The sequence below is a fragment of the Dendropsophus ebraccatus genome, chromosome 2, assembly GCF_027789765.1.
Source record: "Dendropsophus ebraccatus isolate aDenEbr1 chromosome 2, aDenEbr1.pat, whole genome shotgun sequence".
NCBI lineage: Eukaryota > Metazoa > Chordata > Amphibia > Anura > Hylidae > Dendropsophus > Dendropsophus ebraccatus.
In genome coordinates this window covers 101,473,904-101,495,209 of record NC_091455.1, presented here as the reverse complement: position 1 = coordinate 101,495,209, position 21,306 = coordinate 101,473,904, and positions in this window count along the sequence as shown.

Here is a 21,306-nt window from a genome sequence, read left to right as displayed (position 1 = left end):
ATAGCGCTTGCATTTTTTCACCTAGAGACGTATATGCGCACTTATTTTTTGCTAAACTAATTGTACTTTGCAATGACAGGCATTGTTTTTCCATAACATATGCTGCGAAACTGGAAAAAAATCATTGACGCTGTAAAATTGAAAAAAAAAGGAATTTGTTTTGATTTCGGGGCGTTTTGCATTTACGCCATTCGCCCTATGGTAAAACTGACTGGTTATGCATGTTCCTCAAGTCGTTACGATTACAACGATATATAATATGTATAACTGTTATATTATCTGATGGCTTGTAAAAAATTCAAACCATTGTTAACAGATATATGTTCCTTAAAATCGCTCTATTCCCATGCTTACAGCGCTTTTATCCTTTGGTCTATGGGGCTGTTTGAGATGTAATTTTTTGTGCCATGACATGTACTTTCTATCAATACCTTGATTGCGCATATATGACTTTTTGATCACTTTTTATTACATTTTTTCTGGATTTGATGCGCAATTTTGCAATTTGGATTTTTTTTGCGCTTACACAGTTTACCGTGCGAGATCAGTAATGTGATTAATTAATAGTTCGGGTGATTACGCGCGCGGCGATACCAAACATGTTTGTTTATTTGTTTATTTATTTGTATTTATAAAATGGGAAAAGGGGGGTGATTTGGACTTTTAATAGGGGAGGGGATTTTTTATTAATAAAAAAACATTTTTACTTTTATTTTTTACTGTAACTAGAAGCCCCCCCTAGGGGACTTGTATATAAGCAGCACTGATCTCTCATAGAGAGGGCAGAAGAACGCATCGCGCGGGGGGGGGGGGGGGGGGAGATCCGTCCCACTAGACACCAGGGACGTGAGGTCTGAAGCCTCTAAGTGCAGCTGTCAGGTTTGACAGCTGCACTTAGAGGCTTAATTAGCCGGCGCGGCAACGGGACCTGCGCCGGCTAATAGAGCCAGTGCCTGGCTGCACATGTCAGCCGGGATCAGCGCCGTTCAGAGCGGGCTCTGAACACACCCCACGGCACCATGACGTATCAGATACGTCATGGGTCGCTAAGGGGTTAAAGGACTACTCCGGTGTAATAACAAAGCAAAAAAAAAGAGAAACACACTTTTTATACTCACCATCCTCCTGGAGACAATCGCTGTTTGAATTTCTCGCCAGCCACGGCTCCTGTCAGCTTCGGTCGGCATCTTCATTTCTTTGTGACTTACGGGTTCCTGTCAAATAAATAGGAGAGAAAAGCCTACAGTGCATGTGCACTGGCAGCCTTTTCATTGGCTGTATCGCATCACATGGCTTCCAGTCAATCAGGGCTGAACAAGCTGGAAGCGATGTGACGCGATCCAGCCAATGAAAAGGCTGCTGGGGTGCAAGTGCACCAGTAGACTTTTCTGTCCCATTTATTTGTACAAGGAGACGCCGATGACAACATCAACACAAAATGGCGGCAGGAGAAGAGGACGTGGTTGACAGTGATTAGGTATGTATGGCTTTCTTTTATTTAAAGGAGTGGGGTCAGGTATGGGAGGGGTGGAAGACAGAGCCAGACAGGACCCCGGCTGCCCATTAGTCAAGAGTCACAACACGGAGAAGGGGCGAATCCGCGCCTTTTTCCTGGCGTACGCCCCAGCCGCAGCTTTCATAAATCTCCCCCTTTCTGTTCACTGCCTGAATACTGGAACCTAATGACAAAACCAAATGCTGAGTTTCCTCCCTTAGGATGGTCTGCAAGGTTTTTACAGCAGACACCTAGTTATTGATTATTTCCGGGTTGTTCTGTTTACATTTTTTTCTTAAAGGGAAATTAGATACCATTCTGTCACCAGGCCCCCATGCCTTCTCATTGAATAAATGACAGCCAGCTTATTTTTGGCTGCGCAGGATTTCAACATAGTAGAAGATGATCTAGCTGTCAATCATTCATTAAGGAGGTGGCCTGGTTTATGGAGCAGTATTCAGAGAGCAGGGCAGACACCAGCAGTGTAGTATACAAGCCTCTGTGACACTGTCACCAGGAAATAAAACACTCATTTTAAAAATATCACAGAATAGGGAATAAATATAAAGGTACTGACAGACTGTTTGGTGCTGAACATCAGCACATATGTATGCATTTATAGGCTGGGCATTTATTTCAGTCAGTATTGTGGTCCTCATATTGCAACCAAAACCAGGAGTGGATTAAAAACACAGAAAGGATCTGTTCACACAATGTTGAAATTGAGTGGATGGCCGCCATATTACAGTAAATAACGGCCATTATTTCAATACAACAGCCGTTGTTTTAAAATAACAGCAAATATTTGCCATTAAATGGCGGCCATCCACTCAATTTCAACATTGTGTGAACAGATCCTTTCTGTGTTTTTTAATCCACTCCTGGTTTTGGTTGCAATATGAGGACCACAATACTGACTGAAATATACGTAGTGTGAACCCAGCCTTATACTGTCAGTTTCCCTTTAGGTGAGTAAAAAGCATGGTTCAATCACAATGAGGTTAAATGACTAATTCCATTGGAGAATACCGAAATTTTGCTTTAAAAGCTTTTACATGGCTGTAACTATAACCATAGCAGTCATATAAGTTGCAATGGAGCTCAGCAATGGACAGAGAGGTGCAAATTTTTGAGCAAAGTTATTTGAGCAAAAATGTTAGATTTTTTTTGGGGGGTGTTTTTAATGCTAAGCTCACCACAAACAGGCAGGAGTGTAGCAGGAAAAGGATGTGGTCTTCTGTGGTCTGGCACATCTACTATATTAGAAACTAGAGTGAATTGTAGCTGTAATCTAAGCCAGCTCAGAGCTGGCATAGATTTTATTCTGTAGTGCACAATCAAAGGGTATTAGATATTTTGTTCTACAAGAAGAAAGAAAAATATAATCCTTATGCTCTGAGAACTAAGTGAAAAAGAAAAAAAGCTCCTGCGATCTCTCTGGTTACACTTAGAGGACCCAGCATGTCTCTGGTTATTGAATTTTCTATAATGCTTGTAACGACTTTATGCATTAGTCCACTGGATCGCTGATAGTAATGATATAATCTGCACCAGGTAATGAAGTCTAAGAGGACAATGGTCTTCACCAGTGCCCACCACAAGGTAGGGTGGTTTTGCTGCGGCAGGCAATCCCCAGGTCGGTATCCCTGGTTTGTCTTGCTAACAGAGGTGGATGAGGTGCAGCAGTAGACAAAGAGGACAGGTCAGCAGCACGGCAAGCAGGAAAACCGCAGGAAATACAAGCAGAGTTCTTAGGCAGGAACCAAGGACAGAAATCAACTTTAATGGGTCACAGGCTAGGGACACAGTATAGGGATAAACACATTAAGGCTTCAACAGGGAGGCCAGGGGAAGTGCAGTTATTTATACACATAGGCTTCTGTGTAGAAGCCAAATAGGGGCACACTGGCTTTTTAAATTTTACTAAGCCAGCACGCCTGTTGACAAAGAGGAGACGAAGCTGGCGCACAGACAGGTAAGACCCCCGGGGGGGGGGCAAAGGGGAGGTGGTATTGAGACCTTCATAAAAACATGGAAAAGAAATATAATTTGCTGTTATTTTCTGAAGTCTGTGGCAAAAACCATGACGTATGAATAAACCCTTTAAAAGGAGTCCATCACCAGATTTGACATTAATAAACCACTTGGATTGCTGAATAGGGGAAGTTAGTGTGTAAGGAAAGCTTCTTTTACTATCTTCATCGGCCACTTTGTTGTCCAGGATCAAGATATTAAAGAGTTTCTCTAAAAGTGTTCCTCACCCACTATCCTTCTCTATTCAGCAATCCAAGCTGTTTTTCAAAATTGGCGGTGGACTCCCTTTAACAAAAAGGGATTGTCAAGTGTAGAAAAAAACCTTTTATATTTTTATATTCTGTAACATTTTAAAGAACAGAAGTATGTTTTCTTGGGTGTATGGGAATGGAGTACATGTAGAACTAAAGGTAAAGGTAACTGAAGGTAAAGGAGTCAATATCATTTCTTTTTGAATTACAAAAGATATTTATATGGTAAAAGTATAGTATAAAAGCAATCTTGAAACAGTTCAGGCAATGCCCAGTGCACACATAACACACACCTGGAAGGGGCAATCTTTATTTGAACGTCCACTTCCTTGCTGAACATTTTGGTGTAATATTGCATAGGTGGGTATTAATAACAACAACCCTTCCCTACAAGTCTTAGGCCAATGTTATGAAGATATACAAGAAAATATCAAATCAATTACACAAGGGTTTAAAATGAATGCCTTTTTGTATTTAACATTTTTGCTGCGTACATTTTATTATGCGTTTCAACGCAATCAGTGTTTTATTATTATTTTTTTATTGATTTATTAATATACACTTTTATGGAGACTAAACCCAAAGTAGGTTATTAAAAAAGACAGCTTGAAAATGTTTGCAGGGAATAACACCTTTACCCACTGCCATAAAGTTAGTAGATATCTTACATTTTGCTCCAAATTACAAACTGCAAATGTTATATATAATATAAAGAGATTTCCATAAAGCTTAGCACGTGTTGAGGTTTAATTATATACATGCAGGGTAGTTATGAATGTAGAAGGTTTTACAGTATTAATATACTTTTATGGGTATAAATATCCAAGAACATATTGTACCACTTATCTATAAGGGAAATGCTTTTTACTTTAGAGCCATATACAGAAAATGTGATCAAAAATAAAACATTTATGAGTTGGTGTAATTCCTGCCAAGATATTTATTTGAAATCTTCTTGCATTTGCAATACATTCAATACTATATATCCATTACCAAAGCAAAGGCAGAAAGAAATTATTAAAACAGGATATGACTAATGTACTTTAAGTTGTTTTAGTGGATTTTGTTGCATGGGGCATGAAGTTGGCAGTTCAACATTCTAGTGACTTTTGATCAGAGTTTTAAAAATATTTTTTTTTTTAATAATGGTCCCATTTTTTTCTTGATCATTTAAATTAATCGAAGAAAAAAAATGAAAAAAGAACATTTCTTAGTCTAAGCAGTCTGTAAGCTGAGATGCTCCTTTTTTTGTGAAGGAAGGTAGAACAGAGTGGCCAAGATGCTATCATAGTGCACAGTGACACTAACAGCCATGTGGTGTGCCGTGAATTGCAAAGCATAAAGCCCAAGGATGGGCGAGTGTCTGGAAGGTTGATTCAATATTTATTTACAAAACGACCACCTAAATGGTCCAAAAAACCCAGGATATCCCAGACACTCAATCTATGTGCATAAAACTTTGAATTTTACTTAAAAACACCCAGGGCACATTTATTATTATCCACCCCTGGCGTAGGCCACAGAAAAAGCACAGATTTCTTCTTTTTCAAGGAGGCAATGGCATAACATTTATCAGTATAATACATATATATTTAAGAAATCTTAAAAATGTAGACAATTGGTTCCACACTTCAAAAATAATGATTTATTATTCTGAATAACGTGTAAAACAAATGAAACAAACATTCAGAAACAGCAGAATATGTCACATAATAGGTTACTGTACAGTAATGGAGAGGATGGGAAACACAAGGGCTGACATAGACTGCAGGAAGCATGAAGGAATGAATGAGCAGGATATATGTGGGCACATAAATACAGTACTCTCTGTCTGGGGAGAAAGGGGTTACAGCTATGGAAATATCACCTCCATAGTCCTGTCTCCTGATGTAAGCCCCAGCCTTAAGTGGATCTGCTATAATTTGGAAGGTGAGGGAGACTTCCTGGGTCAGAGAACAGGGCTGTAGACCCCACTATGCACACCATACCAAACCCCCACTCGCACTCCCATTCAGAACAGGGAGTTCTTAAACCAAAGCAATGCTCTTAAACCAAGTCACAATTTTGAAAAATTGTGAGCTCTTAAACCAAAATGCTCTTAAACCAAGTTACTCTTAAACCAAGGTACCACTGTATATATATACAGTGGTATATATACACACTATATATACACTGTATATACACTCACCCGCCACTTTGTTAGGTACACCATGCTAGTAACGGGTTGGACCCCCTTTTGCCTTCAGAACTGCCTCAATTCTTCGTGGCATAGATTCAACAAGGTGCTGGAAGCATTCCTCAGAGATTTTGGTCCATATTGACATGATGGCATCACACAGTTGCCGCAGATTTGTCGGCTGCACATCCATGATGCGAATCTCCCGTTCCACCACATCCCAAAGATGCTCTATTGGATTGAGATCTGGTGACTGTGGAGGCCATTTGAGTACAGTGAACTCATTGTCATGTTCAAGCAGAAATCGAGACTCATCAGACCAGGCAACGTTTTTCCAATCTTCTACTGTCCAATTTCGATGAGCTTGTGCAAATTGTAGCCTCAGTTTCCTGTTCTTAGCTGAAAGGAGTGGCACCCAGTGTGGTCTTCTGCTGCTGTAGCCCATCTGCCTCAAAGTTTGACGTACTGTGCGTTCAGAGATGCTCTTCTGCCTACCTTGGTTGTAACGGTTGGCTATTTGAGTCACTGTTGCCTTTCTATCAGCTCGAACCACTCTGCCCATTCCCCTCTGACCTCTGGCATCAACAAGGCATTTCCGTCCACAGAACTGCCGCTCACTGGATGTTTTTTCTTTTTCGGACCATTCTCTGTAAACCCTAGAGATGGTTGTGCGTTAAAATCCCAGTAGATCAGCAGTTTCTGAAATACCCAGACCAGCCCTTCTGGCACCAACAACCATGCCACATTCAAAGGCACTCAAATCACCTTTCTTCCCCATACTGATGCTCGGTTTGAACTGCAGGAGATGCAGGAGTCTTGACCATGTCTACATGACTAAATGCACTGAGTTGCCGCCATGTGATTGGCTGATTAGAAATTAAGTGGTAACGTGCAGTTGGACAGGTGTACCTAATAAAGTGGCCGGTGAGTGTATATACACTATACAAATGAAAAATAAAAATATATTTAGTATCGTAGCACGCATAATTGTTCGATTTATTAAAATATTATTCCCACACACTGAAAAATGTACAGTAGATCAGTAGATAAAAAGAGGAAAAAACCCACCAGGATTACTGTTTTTAACTAGATATAAAAAATAAATAAATAAAAAGCAATCAAAAATCCCCATTTACTCCAATATGGTACCGATAAAAACTATAGATCATGACACAGTCCTGTAGGTGAAAAAATAAAAGTGTTATGCCTCTTAGAAGGTGAGGTAGACATATGTGCATTTACAACCTTTGGTCATGAAGCACTCAGCCCCTCTAATGTTTTCAGACCCGCTGTGCCTTTGTCAAGGGGCTAAAAAGGAAAAATGCTGCAAACTGAGGATTTATAGCCCAATAATGTGACACAGAGGGTAATATGACCAATGGAAATCGTCAGACACTGTATCCAATGCTGAAATGGGAAGCAGTCAGATCAGAGGCTGTCAATGATACCTATTTGGAGAAGACCCATTAAGTAGATGCGAACGGACATAGAACACACATGTTTTCCAAACCTAAATTGTGCTGTCATCTGTTATTACCTACATGTGCACAACCAGAGGAGTCTGGATTATGAGGATTGGGCATGCGCTGGAACTTAGACATCAGTGGGCATCACTACATCACAGTACACATATATTGGGACTTAGACTGAAAACACTTAGCACATGCATGTCTGTTCTAATGATGAGTTACATTGTGTTACATAGATTTGAAGCAAAGTAGTGGTCAACTGAAGCCATCTTTTACAGCTTATTATAAGAATATATTTTGACAATTAAGGGATATAAAAAACATAATTTTTATAAAGCACAATATTATAAGTAGAGATGAGCAAACCTGTTTGGCCGGTATGGGATCCAGTTCGGATTTTTCCAAAAGTCCGAGTCCGATCGGATTCAGATTTTTGGAAGTCCACTTAGACTTTTTTTTTCTTGCTCTCTAAAATGGCAGCCACCATTTTAGAAAGCAGGAAGTGTTCCGGGACAAATATACCTGGTGCATGTGTGTAGCATAAAACTCTAAAGAAAAGTGCTATACAAATAGACTTGTCCGATAGTTGGACCCTTGTGATACTGTCTATTACATACGTGTTATCCTGAGAGACAAATATACTTGGTGCATGTGTGTAGCATAAAACTCTAAAAAAATGTGCTATACAAATAGACTTGTCCCATAGTTGGACCCTTGTGATACTGTCTATTACATACGTGTTATCCTGAGAGACAAATATACTTGGTGCATGTGTGTAGCATAAAACTCTTAAAAAAAGTGCTATACAAATAGACTTGTCCTATAGTTGGACCCTTGTGATACTGTCTATTGTGTATGTGTTATCCTGAGGGACAAATATACTTGGTACATGTCTGTAGCATAAAACTCTAAAAATAGTGCTATATAAATAGACTTGTCCTATAGTTGGACCCTTGTGATACTGTCTATTACATACATGTTATCCTGAGAGACAAATATACCTGGTGCATGTGTGTAGCATAAAACTCTAAATAAAAGAGCTATACAAATAGGCTTGTCCTATTGTTGGACCCTTGTGATATTGTCTATCACATACGTGTTATCCTGAGAGACAAATATACTTGGTGCATGTGTGTAGCATAAAACTAAAAAAAAAGTGATATACAAATAGACTTGTCCGATAGTTGGACCCTTGTGATACTGTCTATCACAAACGTGTTATCCTGAGAGACAAATATACCTGGTGCATGTGTGTAGCATAAAACAATAAAAAAAAGCAGTGCTATACAGATAGACAAGTACTTAAGTGGGACGCCTGCTAGACTGTATTACAAAAAACACTGTTCTCATCTACCAAGTGTAGAAATCCTAATTTGAATATAAAGTCATGGCACAGCGGCAGCAAGAAACTTCACAAAGCATTTCAGGCAGAGGGCAGGGCAGAGAGTCTGGCTCAAGGGGCAGACGAGGAAGTAGCGCAGTAAGAGGGTCCAGTGGCAGGCCTGAGCTTCCTTTGTCACACGTGGGTCGTGTCCACACGTCTAATTCCACAGTCCTGGAGTGGCTGGCTCACACTTAGACGTCCACAAGGATGAGTAGTGAGACAGACAGCCAGGTATCTGTGGGTACCTCGGACACGACCCTGACTTGGCGCGGGCACGCAGCAATTCCCCCACCTCTTCCATCTGACATTATCAGCAACATCCCGCTAACTTTCAATTCGCCTCCTGCAAGGGAACTGTTGGCGTCTATGAGCAGCCAACTGCTCTTTGATGACGATGAGCATGTGGGGGAAGAGACAGGGGACAATCAAGCGCCAACACCTTTCTGCCTGGGAGAAACGGGGTGATAGTGGGTCACAGCAGGCCTAGGCAGACCCGCAATCAACAGCAGCAGGAAGCAGCAGTATTCAGGGGGGCCTTTCAAAGAGTCAGACCTCCTCTGTGGAAGGGAGTGTGGCTTTACTCTCTTCTTCAGCTGGTGGCCCCTGTGTTGCTAGCAGTAGGCAGCCTGTCATCATGCAGTCCCTATACCGGAGGCAGATCTATGCACCCAGCAATCCCGCAGCAGTCAAGCTGAATGCCCACCTGGCCAAGTTGCTGGTGCTCCAGGCATTTAACCACAGACATCTAAAGCTGTAATTCTGTGCAAGGGCAGTATATGTCCATTACTGCTCAGTGGGTAAATGTAATACGGCCGTCGGACCCCCAGCCACTTGGCCAGGGAAGGGCAATGACACCACCCCGTTGTCACAGTAGGGTTCTGTGTCGCGGTCCTCTTCCAGTAGGTCCAAAGCCTCCTCAACCACCAGTGTTCCTCCCTTGTACCACTTGGGTGTAGAACGGAGGTGTCACGCTGTGCTGCACCTAGCCTGCCAGTAGGAAAGGAGACACACAGGGGAAGAGCTGCACTGCCTGCTCGAGACAGAAATCCTCTCATGGCTGGCTCCACGCCATCTTAAAGTTGGGACGGTGGTGAGTGACAATGGGAGCAACATTCTCTCCACGCTGCGTCAAGGAGGTATGAGGCACGCCCCGTGTATGGTACATGTTTTAAACCTAATAGTTACACACTTTCTAAAGTCTTCATCCCATTTACAGACTGTGCTGTCTATGACTCGAAAGCTGTGTAACCATTTCAGCCATTCAAGTCGCTCTCACCACATCCTCCTCGACCTGCAGCGGAGGAATGGTCTTCCCAACCATCGTCTCATTTGCGATGTAGGCACGGGGTGGAACTCCACCCTCCACATGCTGGACCGGCTCTATGAGCAGAGGAAGGCCTTGACTGATTTCTTCTTGATGCAGGCGGACACGGCGACCCCACTGTGTAACCTGGAGCTCGGGCAGTGGCAGCTCATGCGTGACATCTGCCGCTTGCTACGACCCTTTGAGGCCATCTTTCTGGTCAGTGGGCAATACACAGGACTGAGCGCCATCATACCCATGCTTCATGTACTGGAGCTGATGCTGATGCGAATCAGTGGCAAAGGGGAACAGGAAGGCTTGGCGGAGGAGGGGGCAGAGGAAGTTGAGGAGGAGGACCTGTACGCACAGGAACTCTTAGGGAGACGGGTGGAAGAGAAGGAGATGAGCCTTCCTGCAAGACCAGAGGGGGGCCAGAGGAGGATATGCAGGGCTATGAGGAGGATGGAGGCAGTACCCATTGGCAGTATGCTGTGGAGACAGAGGCGGGATTTCCTTCCCACTCCCTGGTGGAAATGGCTAAGCGCATGTTGATATGCTTTCGGGCTGACCCACACTTGCAACGGATTCGTTAATGGACGACTTCTGGCTCGCCACACTACTGGACCCACGGTATCGCAACAAGCTGTGTGAATTCATTCACCTTTCCCAACGGGAGAAAAAAATGAATTATTATAGAGAGGAGCTGGGTGCACAGTTAGTGGCAGCCTTTGGAACATGGCGCTCTCATTCACGCCATTCCCACCAGGGCCACACCAGCAGCGCTGCCTCCTCCACATCCTCCTCTAGCAGCTTGGGTGGCTTGAGCAGCGGCACAAGTCTAAGCCTGATGTCCATGATGCACGCTTTTATGCAGCCACAGGCCGGGGTGACAGGGGCACCCGCACAGCAGCAGGACATGGCGGCACACCTCAAACAGCAAGTCCAGTTTTTTTTTGGACTCTACGTTGCCACCTATCGTCCCTGAACCCCTGGACTACTGGGTGGGAAAATTAGATGTCTGGCCACAACTCGCTGAATTTGCTTTGGACATACTCTCCTGTCCGGCCAGCAGTGTGTCATCCGAGCGAGTTTTGAGCGCAGCAGGTCATATTGTCAGTCCCAGGAGAACCAGATTGCCCTGTGATAGTGTGGAGCACCTGACTTTCATCAACATGAACCCAACATGGATAGATAAGGACTTTGGGACACCTGCTCATGATACCACAGAGTAGGATTTGGTCCTGTTGTCACCAAGATGTAGGACCTTTTCTGCTTCTATTCTGGCCTATATGTGAACTAGACCTTACTAGTCATTCCACCATTCCTGCTGCTGCTTCCCTGCTACCTCTCGCCTGTCCATGGACCTCATTATTCTACTTCCGCTGCTCATGTCACTCCATTACAACTGCTACTCCTGCCCTGGACTCCATGTTGGCTACTGACGCTCCTGCCCTGGGCTTCATGTTGACTACTGCTGGGACTTCCCTGGCCTCTATGTTGTCTACTGACGCTCCTGTACTGGCCTCTATGTTGACAACTGCTGCTCCTACCCCGGCCTCCATGTTGGCTACTGCTGGGCCTTCACTGGCCTCTATGTTGACTACTGACGCTCCTGTACTGGCCTCCATGTTGACTACTGCTGCTCCTGCCCTTGCCCCCATGTTGGCTACTGCTGGGCCTTAACTGGCATCCATGTTGACTACTGCTGAGCCTGCCCTTGCCTCCATGTTGGCTACTGCTGGGCCTTAACTGGCATCCATATTGACTACTGCTGGGCCTTAACTGGCATCCATATTGACTACTGCTGTGTCTGCCCTTGCCTCCATGTTGGCTACTGCTGGGCCATAACTGGCATCCATGTTGACTACTGCTGGGCCTTAACTGGCATCCATGTTGACTACTGCTGGGCCTTAACTGGCATCCATGTTGACTACTGCTGTGCCTGCCCTTGCCTCCATGTTGGCTACTGCTGGGCCTTAACTGGCATCCATGTTGACTACTGCTGGGCCTTAACTGGCATCCATGTTGACTACTGCTGGGCCTGCCCTTGCCGCTATGTTGGCTACTGCTGGGCCTTAAATGGCATCCATGTTGACTACTGCTGGGCCTTAACTGGCATCCTTGTTGACTACTGCTGTGCCTGCCCTTGCCTCCATGTTGGCTACTGCTGGGCCTTTATTGGCATGCATGTTGACTACTGCTGCTCCTGCCTGGCCTCCATGTTGGCTACTGCTACTCCTGCCTGGCCTCCATATTGGCTACTGCTCCTGCCTGGCCTCCATGTTGGCTACTGCTGATCCGGCTTGCCCTCCATGTTGACTGCTGTTGCTCCTGCCTGGCCTCCATGTTGGCTCCTGCTGCTCCTGCCTGGCCTCCATGTTGGCTACTGCTGCTCCTGCCTGGACTCCATGTTGACTACTGCTGATCCGGCCTGTACTCCATGTTGACCACTGTTGCTCCTGCCTGGCTTCCATGTTGGCTACTGTTGCTCCTGCCTGGCCTCCATGTTGGCTACTGCTGCTCCTGTCTGGCCTCCATGTTGGCTACTGCTAATCCTGCCTGCCCTCCATGTTGACTACTGTTGCTCCTGCCTGGCCTCCATGTTGGCTACTGCTGCTCCTGCCTGGCCTCCATGTTGACTACTGCTGCTCCTGCCTGGCCTCCATGTTGGCTACTTCTGCTTCTGCCTGGCCTCCATGTTGGCTACTGCTGATCCTGCCTGCCCTCCATGTTGATTACTGTTGCTCCTACCTGGCCTCCATGTTGGCTACTGCTGCTCCTGCCTGGCCTCCATGTTGGCTACTGCTGCTCCTGCCTGGCCTCCATGTTGGCTACTGCTGCTCCTGCCTGGCCTCCATGTTGGCTACTGCTGATCCTGCCTGCCCTCCATGTTGACTACTGTTGCTCCTACCTGGCCTCCATGTTGGCTCCTGCTGCTCCTGCCTGGCCTCCATGTTGACTACTGCTGCTCCTGTACTGGCCTCAAATGACTGTTGCTTGACCTCCACTGGCCTTCAATGACTACTGCTGCTCCTTCACTGCATTTGTAACCTTTTTCCTGCATAGACACAGTAATGGTGAATTTCCTGCATAGACCATGTCTGGCTGGCCTCCATGTTGGCTACTGCTGATCCTGCCTGCCCTCCATGTTAACTACTGTTGCTCCTGCCTGGCCTCCATGTTGGCTACTGCTGCCCCTGCCTGGCCTCCATGTTGGCTACTGCTGCTCCTGCCTGGCCTCCATGTTGGCTACTGCTGCTCCTGCCTGGCCTCCATGTTGACTACTGCTGCTCCTGTACTGGCCTCAAATGACTGTTGCTTGACCTCCACTGGCCTCCAATGACTACTGCTGCTCCTTCACTGCATTTGTAACCTTTTTCCTGCATAGACACAGTAATGGTGAATTTCCTGCATAGACCATGTCTGGCTGGCCTCCATGTTGGCTACTGCTGATCCTGCCTGCCCTCCATGTTGACTACTGTTGCTCCTGCCTGGCCTCCATGTCGGCTACTGCTGCTGCTCCTGCCTGCCCTCCATGTTGACTACTGTTGCTCCTGCCTGGCCTCCATGTTGGCTACTGCTGCTCCTGCCTGGCCTCCATGTTGGCTACTGTTGCTCCTGCCTGGCCTCATGTTGGCTACTGCTAATCCTGCCTGGCCTCCATGTTGGCTACTGCTGCTCATGCCTGGCCTCCATGTTGGCTACTGCTGATCCTGCCTGCCCTCCATATTGACTACTGTTGCTCCTGCCTGCCCTCAATGTTGGCTACTGCTGATCCTGCCTGGCCTCCACGTTGGCTCCTGCTGCTCCTGCCTGGCCTCCATGTTGACTACTGCTGCTCCTGTACTGGCCTCAAATGACTGTTGCTTGACCTCCACTGGCCTCCAATGACTACTGCTGCTCCTTCACTGCATTTGTAACCTTTTTCCTGCATAGACACAGTAATGGTGAATTTCCTGCATAGACCATGTCTGGCTGGCCTCCATGTTGGCTACTGCTGATCCTGCCTGCCCTCCATGTTGACTACTGTTGCTCCTGCCTGGCCTCCATGTCGGCTACTGCTGCTGCTCCTGCCTGCCCTCCATGTTGACTACTGTTGCTCCTGCCTGGCCTCCATGTTGGCTACTGCTGCTCCTGCCTGGCCTCCATGTTGGCTACTGTTGCTCCTGCCTGGCCTCATGTTGACTACTGCTAATCCTGCCTGGCCTCCATGTTGGCTACTGCTGCTCATGCCTGGCCTCCATGTTGGCTACTGCTGATCCTGCCTGCCCTCCATATTGACTACTGTTGCTCCTGCCTGCCCTCCATGTTGGCTACTGCTGATCCTGCCTGCCCTCCATGTTGACTACTGTTGCTCCTGCCTGGCCTCCATGTCGGCTACTGCTGCTGCTCCTGCCTGCCCTCCATGTTGACTACTGTTGCTCCTGCCTGGCCTCCATGTTGGCTACTGCTGCTCCTGCCTGGCCTCCATGTTGGCTACTGTTGCTCCTGCCTGGCCTCATGTTGGCTACTGCTAATCCTGCCTGGCCTCCATGTTGGCTACTGCTGCTCATGCCTGGCCTCCATGTTGGCTACTGCTGATCCTGCCTGCCCTCCATATTGACTACTGTTGCTCCTGCCTGCCCTCCATGTTGACTACTGCTGATCCTGCCTGGCCTCCACGTTGGCTCCTGCTGCTCCTGCCTGGCCTCCATGTTGACTACTGTTGCTCCTGTACTGGCCTCAAATGACTGTTGCTTGACCTCCACTGGCCTCCAATGACTACTGCTGCTCCTTCACTGCATTTGTAACCTTTTTCCTGCATAGACACAGTAATGGTGAATTTCCTGCATAGACCATGTCTGGCTGGCCTCCATGTTGGCTACTGCTGATCCTGCCTGCCCTCCATGTTAACTACTGTTGCTCCTGCCTGGCCTCCATGTTGGCTACTGCTGCTCCTGCCTGGCCTCCATGTTGGCTACTGCTGCTCCTGCCTGGCCTCCATGTTGGCTACTGCTGCTCCTGCCTGGCCTCCATGTTGGCTACTGCTGATCCTGCCTGCCCTCGATGTTGACTACTGTTGCTCTTACCTGGCCTCCATGTTGGCTCCTGCTGCTCCTGCCTAGCCTCCATGTTGGCTACTGCTGCTGCTCCTGCCTGCCCTCCATGTTGGCTACTGTTGCTCCTGCCTGGCCTCCATATTGACTACTGTTGCTCCTGCCTGCCCTCCATGTTGGCTACTGCTGATCCTGCCTGGCCTCCACGTTGGCTACTGCTGTTCCTGCCTGGCCTCCATGTTGACTACTGCTGCTCCTGTACTGGCCTCAAATGACTGTTGCTTGACCTCCACTGGCCTCCAATGACTACTGCTGCTCCTTCACTTCATTTGTAACCTTTTTCCTGCATAGACCCTGTAATGGTGAATTTCCTGCATAGACCCTGTAATGGTGAATTTCCTGCATAGACCCAGTAATGGTGAATTTCCTGCATAGACCCTGTAATGGTGAATATTGAAGTGAAAAAAAAATGACTTTGAGATATTGAAAAGATAATGATGTTACTAACATGTAGAGCCCTAAATTCAACCAAATACGCTACCCCCGTATCAGCTAGATGCTTTAAACTATGAAATCCGAAGAAATCCGAAATTCGGTCGAACCGAACTTTTAAAAAAAATCCGGAAGTCCGGTCGGAATGAACTTTTGAAAAGTTTGCTCATCTCTAATTATTAGCCCCCTATAATTTACTAACCTCAGATATCAACTGTATCTCAAACTCATCCCGCAGCTTGTCAAGAATGACATCCACGCTGGCTTTTCGAGCAGGTGCAGAAGTGGGCACCTCCTCAGCTGCAGGTCCTTCTAGCTGGTCTAGGAGAATCTCCACCAGTTACACAGAGGAAAGAGACAATAATTTTTAGGATTTTTCACTTAAATGGGCCATTGTATGTGAGGCACAGCTATAGTAAGGCAAGTTAGTGGGGAGCAGGAACACTGATGCAGGAGGCGCTGCAGCAGCTGTGGCTGCGGGTGCTGAAATGTTTTGAGAGGCTGGCTGTGCTGGAGGGGCTGATGATGAAGAGCCAGCTGCTTATTGATCACTGCCACTGGAGGCAGGCATAGTGATGGCAAGAAGGGAGCCACCCCTTTAATTAAAAAGGTGCTGCAGTGGCTGAAGATGATTACTGCATCGGCTGACACCGGAGAACAGTAGCTGACGTTTCAGCCAGCGCCAAATCAAGTACCTGTCACTGAAAGGCAATGGGAGGCTGATGTTGCAGATCTGACAGCAGAAGAGAGGCTCCTTTGAAGAAAGAAGCTGAAGAACCGAAGCAGGTAACTATTGCAGAGGCTGGGGAATGCTGGTGAAACCACTGACTGGTGGACAGAGATGGCTTGCTAGGTGTTATTAGCAGGGAACTAGGTGTTGGGGTGTATCAACTAGGCACTTGTCACGGTGGCCAGGAGTGGTATGCCCACTTGTGGGTATACTAACACTGGCTTTGAAAGGGTAAAACAAGTTGTGTAAGTGTAGGTGCAGGTGCAAGATGACCACTGAGTTCAGGACTTAAACAGGAACAGTTTACTTCCTCTTCTTTAGTGCAATACAGCTTATACGTTTGAGGATAAGGTGCAATAAGTAATCACAAAAAATAGAATAGTCCTTTCTCTTAGTTGACAACACAGAGTAGGTAACTTGGCTGCTTGAGGTATCTGTAGTAAATGTTATTTGTTTAGAATAAAGCTAAGGGTCTGTCTTGGGGCCTTGTCTAAGAGTGCAGAACTCTGCGGGCCAACGTGTAGTATAAGTTTCCAACTTGCTTAAAGACTCTCATACTTGCGGTTTAGAACAGAGATATACCGCGTTCTGCCAGAAGAGCCCAGAGAGTGTCAGGTGTGGTAAAGCTAACCTCTCAAGGTACCCTAAAAAGGTCAAGCTGGAATCAATGGAGTTTGTCAGCTTGTTTGCACTTTGCTCCACTGCAGACAAATCCCTAGCTTCGATTGTCCTGACTAAGCTGAAGAGGTTACTCCTGGCATAGACACGGTTTTAGAGGCACTCAAGCTAATGATTGGTGAACACAAAACAGACCAGTTAATACAATTAACTCTTTACAATCCTTCAAATATGCAGGAGAAAGAGTTGGGCTCATAGTGTAAGTCTATGGAGCCTGACTCTTTTTCTCACACAGAGCAGGGAGCGGGCGTGCTGCACTGCAGTCCTCTCTCCACTCATTCTCTCGATCAGTACAGGTCTAAACACTGAGACCCGGACCGATCAAAACTTTTGACGTGTCTCTATGATGTGGTCAAAAGTTTTTACATACAACAGATACACTTTAAAAGGAGCTGCAGCACTTTGCCTGTGCTGTTGCTCTTTAATTCTCTGGAATGGTGGCTGTTCAGACATGCAGATCATAGCCCCATGTAAAAAAAAAACAGCAATCATCTAACAAACTAGCAAATGCTTGTTCGTCAACTGATTACATCTTTTGTGTAACACTATAAATTATCATTTGTTGGCAATACATATATCTGTGTAAACAGGTGCCAACAATAGTAAACAGCCACATAAAGGATTTAACGATTATTTGTGCAGTGTCCCAGAGTGGGTGTCCACTGCTTTATAGTAGCATGTGTAGGTCTGTACTATGTGTTTATATGCTTTGTGATAGGAAGATGTAGTTTGCACTTCTACCACCAGATATAATCATACCTTATAACTTATGTAGCATGGCTGAAAAAGTTAAAAAAAAAAAAAAAAGGGTGAACTGTGTTAACTTTTGCATTTATCCTTTGTCTATGTCACTGTTTCATGTTCTATTGTGCACCAATCCTTGAGCTTGGTACTCCACAGTGTTTCTGTAGCCTATTACAGGGTAGTTTTCCTTGCCTAATCAGGTCACCCCTTAGGATATAAGTACTGAGGTAACAGTAGTTTAGGGGTTTCCGTAATTTCCAGGACCCATTTGTGGGACTTTATAGAGTCTATCCCAGTGGTGGCTCAGTGGTTAGCACTGGAGTGCTGGGTTCAAATCCCACCGAGGGCAACATCTGCAAAGAGTTTGTATGTTCTCTCCGTGTTTGCCTGGGTTTCCTCCAGGTACTCCGGTTTCCTCCCACACCCAAAAACATACAGATAGGTGAAGCGCTGCAGAATCTGTGTGCGCTATACAAATTAAAAAAAAACAAAACCTTGTTTTACTTTCTATCCTAGCCATGGAGGAATAGTGCAACTCATGTCATGAGGGTCAACCCTATCAACTCTTGGCGGCAATTCCCTCAAGTCCTAGCAGCATTCCAGGATATTTAAGTTAAAGGCTAGGTAAGCGCAGTTAGCCAAAAATGTCACTGCTCGTGCTAGGATTCCTTAGGAATCACCCCAACAGCCCCCACAGCTGAGTACCTTATCTGGATAGGGCCCCTAACCTTCATCTGCCTATGTAAAAGAAGCCTGATTTTTAGATTGCTGACAGAACATGAGTAGCATTGTAAACAGAGACGAGGAAGGAGATGGAGAGAGTTGCAGCACAGTGGAAAGACATTAAAATCGACCCTTTAACATGGGTCGATTATAAGCAAGGATCATTCCTTTGCAAGTAAAATGTACACAGTGAGAAGAAGAAAGATTCTGGAAAATGTTGCATGAAAGTGCAAGCGATTGGCTATAAGGGCTAAAAAAAGATCCCCAAGACAGCAGGTGTGCTACCTAGGAACGTAGGTGGTATCATAAACATTGAAATATAATACCAGGGGTAGGTATAGTACATGACTGTAATGATCGGTGGTTGGCAGAAAAGCATAGCCCGTTTTTGGGGGCAAATACCCTAGGGACAATAAAGAAGGAATACAATGCCAAAATGTGCCACAATTCTATCCAGTTGAGGCAATCCTCTGCAATCAAAATAGTAGGATTCAAGGATGATAAATTTGACCAACTCAAATATTGCAGCAAACTGGACAGGAGATATGTGCTGTTAATATACTTAGAGAACAATTGAATACACTTTACTTGTTGTATGGTTATATGCAGTAATCAATAAGTTATACGAATCCCAAAAAGGCGCCAATGAAAATTAAAATTTGTCCTGCAAAAAACAAGCCCTCATGTTGCTAAAACTTAAAAAAAAATATATATATATATGACTCTTGAAGGGCAAAGTTAAAAAGTAAGACACTAGTTTGATTACTTAGGGTCAAAATAGGCCTGTCACTCCAGGGTTAAAAGAAATCAGAAAACCCAAAAACCCAGACATAGAAACAGGTCAGAACTGGTTGTGAAACTTCTCTGAACCTCTGTCATTAACGTGTCAAAGCTGCCATGAAAGCAATCATTTTATAAAGCCTGATCTATAAAAAGAGATCTATTTAAATATTCACAAGTACACTCCTCTGTAGCGTCGCCTAGCAGATTGTTTCTGACATTAGTGAAATACTGCTTTGTTATTTTATGTAATTAAATTGTATTTAGCTCCAGAGGTTTAAAATGTCTGTCACATTTTTGCAATACATAAATCTGAATTACTGCAGAGTTGCCATCCCACTTATATACAACAAATCACAATTCTTTTGCCTGCCTTGCCATTAACAAGACATAAAACATTTAATTGTTTGCATTAATTAGACATTATTATCTTTTGCCCTGAAACCGTAAAACTAAATTAAGTCTAATAAAAAGTGTCTCTCTCCTTGACATTGCAGAATACTGTAGATCCTCAGAAGGAGCTAGCCAATGTCTGCCTCGCCACAAATAATGCCCCAACATGTAATGTTCAGAACCCTGGCTATACATACCATACTGGTATCCTCAGTTTAGAAAATTAATGTTATTCTCAGTATAATGAACCATTTACGATGCACATTCACCATTAATTTAAACTCATTGTGCAGATCTAACACCAAAGAGTAATCTAAATCCATGTGTGTCCCCCACACGAAATGGACAGATTTGGTATACCTTGGGAGTAATTTATAAAGGGTTTTTTTTTTTTTTTTTTTTTTAAATAGCAGCGGATTTCACTCTACGATTCCTGTACTGTCAGTTTGTATGGTTTTACATACTCGCACCGGATTTTTCATTTCACTTCAAGTATGTAAACCCCATTCCCCTTAACCCCTTCCCTCCCGAGCTAATTTTCGTTTTTGCGCTTTTTTTCTCCTCCTCTTGTTTAAAAGGCCATAGTGCTTGCATTTTTTCACCTACAGACCCACATGAGCCCTTATTTTTTGTGCCATTAATAGTAATTTGCAATGACAGACTTAATTTTTGCATAAAATATGCTGCAGAACCAGAAAAAAATTATATGCGCAGTGAAATTGAAAATAAAACACAGTATTTCCTATTTGGGGGGGATATGTTTACACCATTCGACCACTGAAAAAACTGATATATTCTCTATTGTCCTCACATCAGGCCAATAAAATGGATCTGCCCTCCGCAATAGCTCTGCTGGGGGGGATCCAGCCACTAGACACCAGGGAGAAGGGCTATGGAGGACTTTTAAATGCAACTGTCATGTTTGACAGCTGCATTTAACTGTCCTTATTAGCAGGTACATCGATCGTCCATATCTGCTAATAGCCGCAGTCCTGGGCTACAGAAAACAGCCGGGATTTCGTGACCCCTCTCTGAACCTCCCCACCCGCAGCAGCACGTATCGGTACGTCCTTCTGTGGGAAGGGGTTAACCAGCCATGGCCCAGTGAATACTTCACCCTTATGTGCTCAGGCCTGCTTCGGTGGCTGCAGTGGGAAAGCGCACTAATTGACTGAGCGGGAGACCAGGGAGCCAGGAGCCAGAGAAGCAGGCCGGAGCGTGGATAGGTAAAGTATTCACTGGGTCGCGGCAGGTTAAGTGGGACAGGGCTTTACATGAAAAATCTGCTACGAGTATGTAAACCTATAGAAAATGTCAGTACTGGGAATCGCAGCGGATGTCGCTGCGGAACTCGCAGCATGAAATCCTCTGTGATCCATTACGCATGAACCCACCCTTAATGTTAGAAGGGTTAGGGTTAGAGTTAGGCTTTTTTTAATCAATTGTATTTTTATTGTTGTTTTAAGACAATAACATGTAAATGGTAGCATTTCACAAAATAATGCTATAAAACACACCGTGGTAAATAAAACAAAGGACTTCAGAGTGTTGTATACAAATAAAATAAGCAAAATTCAGAACAGTTAAATAACATTTGTGCATCATATCAAGGTTCATC